The sequence below is a fragment of the Petaurus breviceps genome, unplaced genomic scaffold, assembly GCF_028583685.1.
Source record: "Petaurus breviceps papuanus isolate PSGF00001 unplaced genomic scaffold, PetGlider_PUasm1.0 90740, whole genome shotgun sequence".
NCBI classification, from domain to species: Eukaryota; Metazoa; Chordata; class Mammalia; order Diprotodontia; family Petauridae; genus Petaurus; species Petaurus breviceps.
This window is the reverse complement of record NW_027187330.1, coordinates 10,377,102-10,382,630: the sequence shown is the minus strand read 5'-3', so window position 1 is coordinate 10,382,630 and position 5,529 is coordinate 10,377,102.

Sequence of the window (5,529 nt, the reverse complement as noted above, 5' to 3'; positions counted from 1 at the left end):
ATCCACTAAGAGATTACTTTATATCCTTTGCTTCCTGCTCACATAGCCCCCAACTTCTTGAAAGGGATAGAATCATTTGGAGTCATTTCTGAAACCATTGATATTCATCCCTATTATCCTTCTCATTTTCTATTCAAGTAGCACATAAATTATCAGCTCTGTTGTCAAATGCTGCATGTAATTGTGTTTAGCATAAATTCCTAGAGGGAAATAAAAACCATTCACTTCTCTACAGGAAGACAAATGATGAGCTGCACTGGAATGCAGGTTGAAGTGAGTTGCTTGTTTCTTCTTCCCAAACCTTCCCACTGTCCTTTGTGGATTTATGCAATGACCATATTTATAAAGGTGAAGAGCACAGTTCTAGTGGGGGTCATGATAGGAAACAGAGGAAAGCAGTTTTGTAGGGAAAACTCAAGCAATAACAGTAACCTACAATCTATTCCTGAAAGCCCAAGAAATAGGACCAACCCTTTGTCAGTCATCTTTGGTGTCTTCTAGCTACCCTGTTTTACATCATCTTCGCAGATTCCCAAGTATTTCTCAGAGTTTTCACTTCTGTCTGGCTTTGCATTCAGTTTAGTGTCATAGGTGGAAAGCAAGATGATTCAGTCCAATCCAAAAGAAATTTATTAAGTATCTACTATATTCAAGGCCTTGAGAGGAAGTGTGGCATAATGGATAGAAAGTTGGACTCAAAACTATGAAGGCCTGAGCTCAAGTCCCATCTCTGATATATACTGGACATGTAACTCTCTGATTTAGGCAGGCTTTTAATGCTGTAAGTTATTGAAAAAGATGCCAACCTGTATTGGTAGAATTTCCTTATCTGAAATTTTCCTACATCAGTGATATCATAAATCTAGTCCTTGTCCCTAGGTATATAGACACTATGCTAAGAGATGAGGATTCAAAGACAAATAAAGAAGGATCCCTGCTCCTACTAAGTTTACTGGGGGGTATATAATAATTATAATTAATTATTAAAGGTTATATTATAATTTATAATAGATAAATCATTCACATTAAATAGCTAGGATGGTCAAGAAAAACTTTGCTTAGGATGTGGCATATGAGCTTAGTATTGAAGGAAACCAGAGATTCTAAAAGAAAGAAATGAGTAGGGAATACATTGCATGCATAGAGGACAATCTATGCAGAAGCCCTAAAGTAGGAATGAAATGCCTAGTTTAGGGAATGGCAAGTGGACCAGTTTGGTTGGAATAGAGTATATGACAGCAGTGGTGCAAAATAAGCTTAGAAATGTAGCTGAAACTATACTGTAAAGGCTTAAAATGCCAAACTGAAGAGTTTGGATATTGACCTAGTATCAATAGGGAGCCACTGAAGATTCTTGTACAGGGTAGTGATATACTGAGATTTGAGCTTTAGGAAGATTACTTTGGCAATTATATGGAGGATGGTTTGAAAAAAAGGAAACATTATAATCAAGACTACAATTAAGAAGCTACTACAAAAATCCAAGTAAAGTGCTATGAAGGTCTGAACTATAAGGGGCATGGTAAAAAAGAATTCAGACTCTGGAGGCAGAGGACCTGAATTCAGATATGTGTCTGATACTTCTCATCTATATGACCCCAGACAAGTCATTCAACTCCTTTGAGACTTAGTAATGCCTTCTCTAAAATGAGGATGTTTGACTTGATAACTTCTGATTTCCCTTCCAGTTCTATACCTATGATACTAGGAAGATGGCCACGTGAGTAGAAAAAAGTCTAGGAATATGAGAAATGCTATGAAGGCAGAAATACCAAGACTTGGAAATCTATTTGATATAGAGGATAAGGGAAAGTGAAGAGAGAAGAATAATTCAATCTGGTAACTTCTATGACTGCGGTATTCTCAACAGGAAAAGGAAAGCTTGAAATAGGCATAGGTTTGAGGGAGGGAGGAAATAATAAGTCCTATATGGGATATATCAGGTCTGAAGTTTCCAACAGGAAGTTGACAAAGAAGAAGAACTGAAGAGAAAAAGATTAAATGGGATATATAGATCTAGGACTCATCTGTATGGGGTTGATCATTGAACCCTTGGTATCTGATGAGATCACCAATAGAGAAGGTATATAGAGAGATGAAAAGAGGGCCCAGGACAGAGCCTTAGGAGATGCTCACCAATGATGATCCAACAAATAAGAATCTGATAAATTCTGCATAATAGCTTATGTTTTACCTCTCCCTGGGATAGTCTGCATTTCAATGAAACAGATTTAAGGACCCAAATGCCTTCAAGATACAGAGGGAAGAATAAAAAATGTAATGTAATAGAAAGAAAATTCAGGTTGAAATCTTCATTCTGCTATTATCTATATGATCTTGGGTAAGTCATTTAGTGCCTGTGAGCCTGTTTCCTCATTTGTAAAATGAGAGGATTGGATAGATGATTTCTATAATTCCTTCTACTATGAAATCTGATCCCCCAAATTAATATACCTACTTTGCCCCAAGGGTGCCGAAAAAATTTTGAAGCCCTCTCAACATGTCCTCAGAACATCTCTGTCCCTAACCTCAATAACTGATTTTTTAAAGTCATTGTTAAGCTCCAGGCAAGTAATATAACCTAGTTTAAAAAATGCAAGATGCTATGGCAGCACCGGATTTATTTCAAACCAGTTTGGATCCAGAGCTAATGTCTTTGCAATTCTTACGTTTATCATTTTCTCCCAGTTGCCTAATGCTATTCACCATAAACTTCAAGGGATATCTCAGGGAACGAATTCTTTCTACTCCTTTCAAAACACCACATACACACACACACACACACACACACACACACACACATACACACACTTAGAAATTCAAATACAAGTTTAAGTGAAATGGACTTTTAAATAATCATGCTTCAGTATTTCCCATAAATACACAAAGGAGCCTGTTCACATGGTATGTAACTCATTTAAGTATTAAAATATTGCTATTCATGATGAGGATGATGATGAAGATGATGATGATGATTATGATGTCTCCAGATAGAACCTAGAAGACATTTTAAGATCCAAGATTGGAACTAAAAAGCCCTTAGTAGGTAACATTCACATGAACTTGAATGACAATTCACTGACAAAGAAGAGAACAGATGGCTAACTCAAGTGGATTTGTTTACAAAAACAGAAAAGTATATGACAGCAATAAGATCCAGTCATTGCTACCAGAAATTATATAAAGCTTATCCTTAAGGAACTTGGAATTAACTTTGCAAGGAAATGGTAGAAAATATGCAACATAACACTTCAGGTTGCAAAATTTAGCACCTACTAAATACCTAGCAACACATGGCCTGATAGATAAAATTATATACCAGAAGCTCACTACCTTTCATAAATTAACAGGTTATAAATCCCTAAGTTATAAATATAAACCTCAAAATATCCATAAGAATTTAACAATTTAACTATACTATAACCACACCATTATCTTAAAAGGAACTGTTACTTGTCATTGCCAAAATATAATATTGATCTATGAAAATTTAAGAACAACTTGTACTTTAATATATGTTATTACACTAAATACTAAGTCTCCAAACTATATGGAGTAAAAAGTTTTGATATATAGAAACATAGCAAAAAAGATCAAAATTAGGTAGGATTAGTATGAAGAATATGCCATATGTTAATGGAGTTGTCTCAAGTATGTTTTCAGTGAATCTACAGAAGAAAAGTTCATATAACAAAATGTATATTAAATTAAAAATGCCATTACTTTATCTCCCTGTGAAATAGCCCACAAAATAGTAAATATAAAATAAAAAGCAGAATAATTATCTGTCCCAGAATAATTTCTATCTAAACACCACTAAATAATGAGAATATATGTAAATGTACATATATATGTGTGTATATGTGTGTATGTATATATATATGCACACACACATAAGCAACAATTAGGAACAAGGAGACAACTTCCAGCTCTATCATTAACATGTTGTATGGCTGTGGGCAAATCACTCAACTTCTAAAGTTTCAATTTCCTCATCTGTAAAGTAATTGGTTTGCACTAAAGAATCAGTAAGGTCTCTGAACTCTAAAATTCTGTGATTGTAACAATACTTCAGGAAAACATGATTTTATCCATGTGGGTGCTCCCTTCACCAACTGTCAGCTGTTATTATCTAATTCTTCACCAATGGAGATCACAACTCCCTTGATACCTCAATAAAAAGTTCTATGAATTGCTGAGGCAAAAAAAAGATAACAATCTGTTGGCCCTATAACGATGAAATCACCTCCCAACCTTATTAATTTGGTCCTTAAATGCATACAGGCTGTCACATAGCTAACTGAAACCTTTCCAACTGGGAAAGACATGCTAGAGCTTACAGTTCATGGGCATAGTCTTCAAAAACCCAGGGTCACCAATTGATGGGTACTCCCTTAGTTTCCAATTTTCTGCCATTATAGAAAGAGCTACTATAAATATTTTTATACATATAGGTCTATTTCTTCTTTCTTTGATCTCTTTAGAGTAGAGGACTGGATCAAAGAGTAGTTATGAATAGGTTAGTCACTTTGGAGGCAGGGTTCCAAATTGCTATCCAGTGTTGCTAGACCAATTCACAGATGCATCAACAGTGTATTAATGTATTTGTTTTCCACAACCCCTACAATATTTGTCATTTTACTTAATTGTTAATTTTGACAATCTAATGAGTATAATATTTTTGTAAGAGTTTTGTCCTTTTTTCCAAAGAAGAAGGTAGATGGAAGAGAAAATAAAGTTTTATTAACTGAAAAACTTTTTAATTTTAAATAAATAAAAGACCCGGGTTCACCTTCATGCCATAATATATGAGAAGAAGACTTCAAGGGATCATGTTTCTAATAATATGTAATGTCCTGTGTTTATTTATACTTTATTAAATATTTCTACTTTATGTTTACAAAGCACTTTACCTTTCAATACCTCACTTGAGCATCACAACAATCTTATAACACTGAGCAAAACAAACATTATTATCCTCGTTTTGGCATTCCTAAAATGTGAAATGGCATGCCAAAGATCATAGTCAAATTAATTCAATTTGATTCAAGTATTAAGTTCTTAATATATGTAAGGTACCTAATACCTTAATGAAGTCACTGTTCAGATTGCCACACATACCCCTACCCCCTCCAAAAAATGTACAAGTTACTTTGCTTGGTGCTGGAAGTATAAAAACAAAAAGAAAATATTTTATTTCCTACTTGGGGAAATATGGCAGGTACAAAAAGAGGTATCTAAGTATTCTTGAAACATATGACACTAACAATTAGGGGATCAAGGAAGGCTTCATCCTGCACATAACCTGAGTCTTAAAGAAACATAAAGCTCTTAAAAGGTGGAAAAGAAAGGATTATACAATGAAAAGAACACTGGATTTAGAGTCAGAAAATTTGGGTTAATTTTCAGTTGTACAGTTAGCTATCTCAGTGACTCTGGGCAAGTCACTTAGCCACTCTGTATCATCTCTAAAATGGGTGTGGGAGACAAGATGATCTCTAAATCTATGATATGAAATGAGAATCGTAT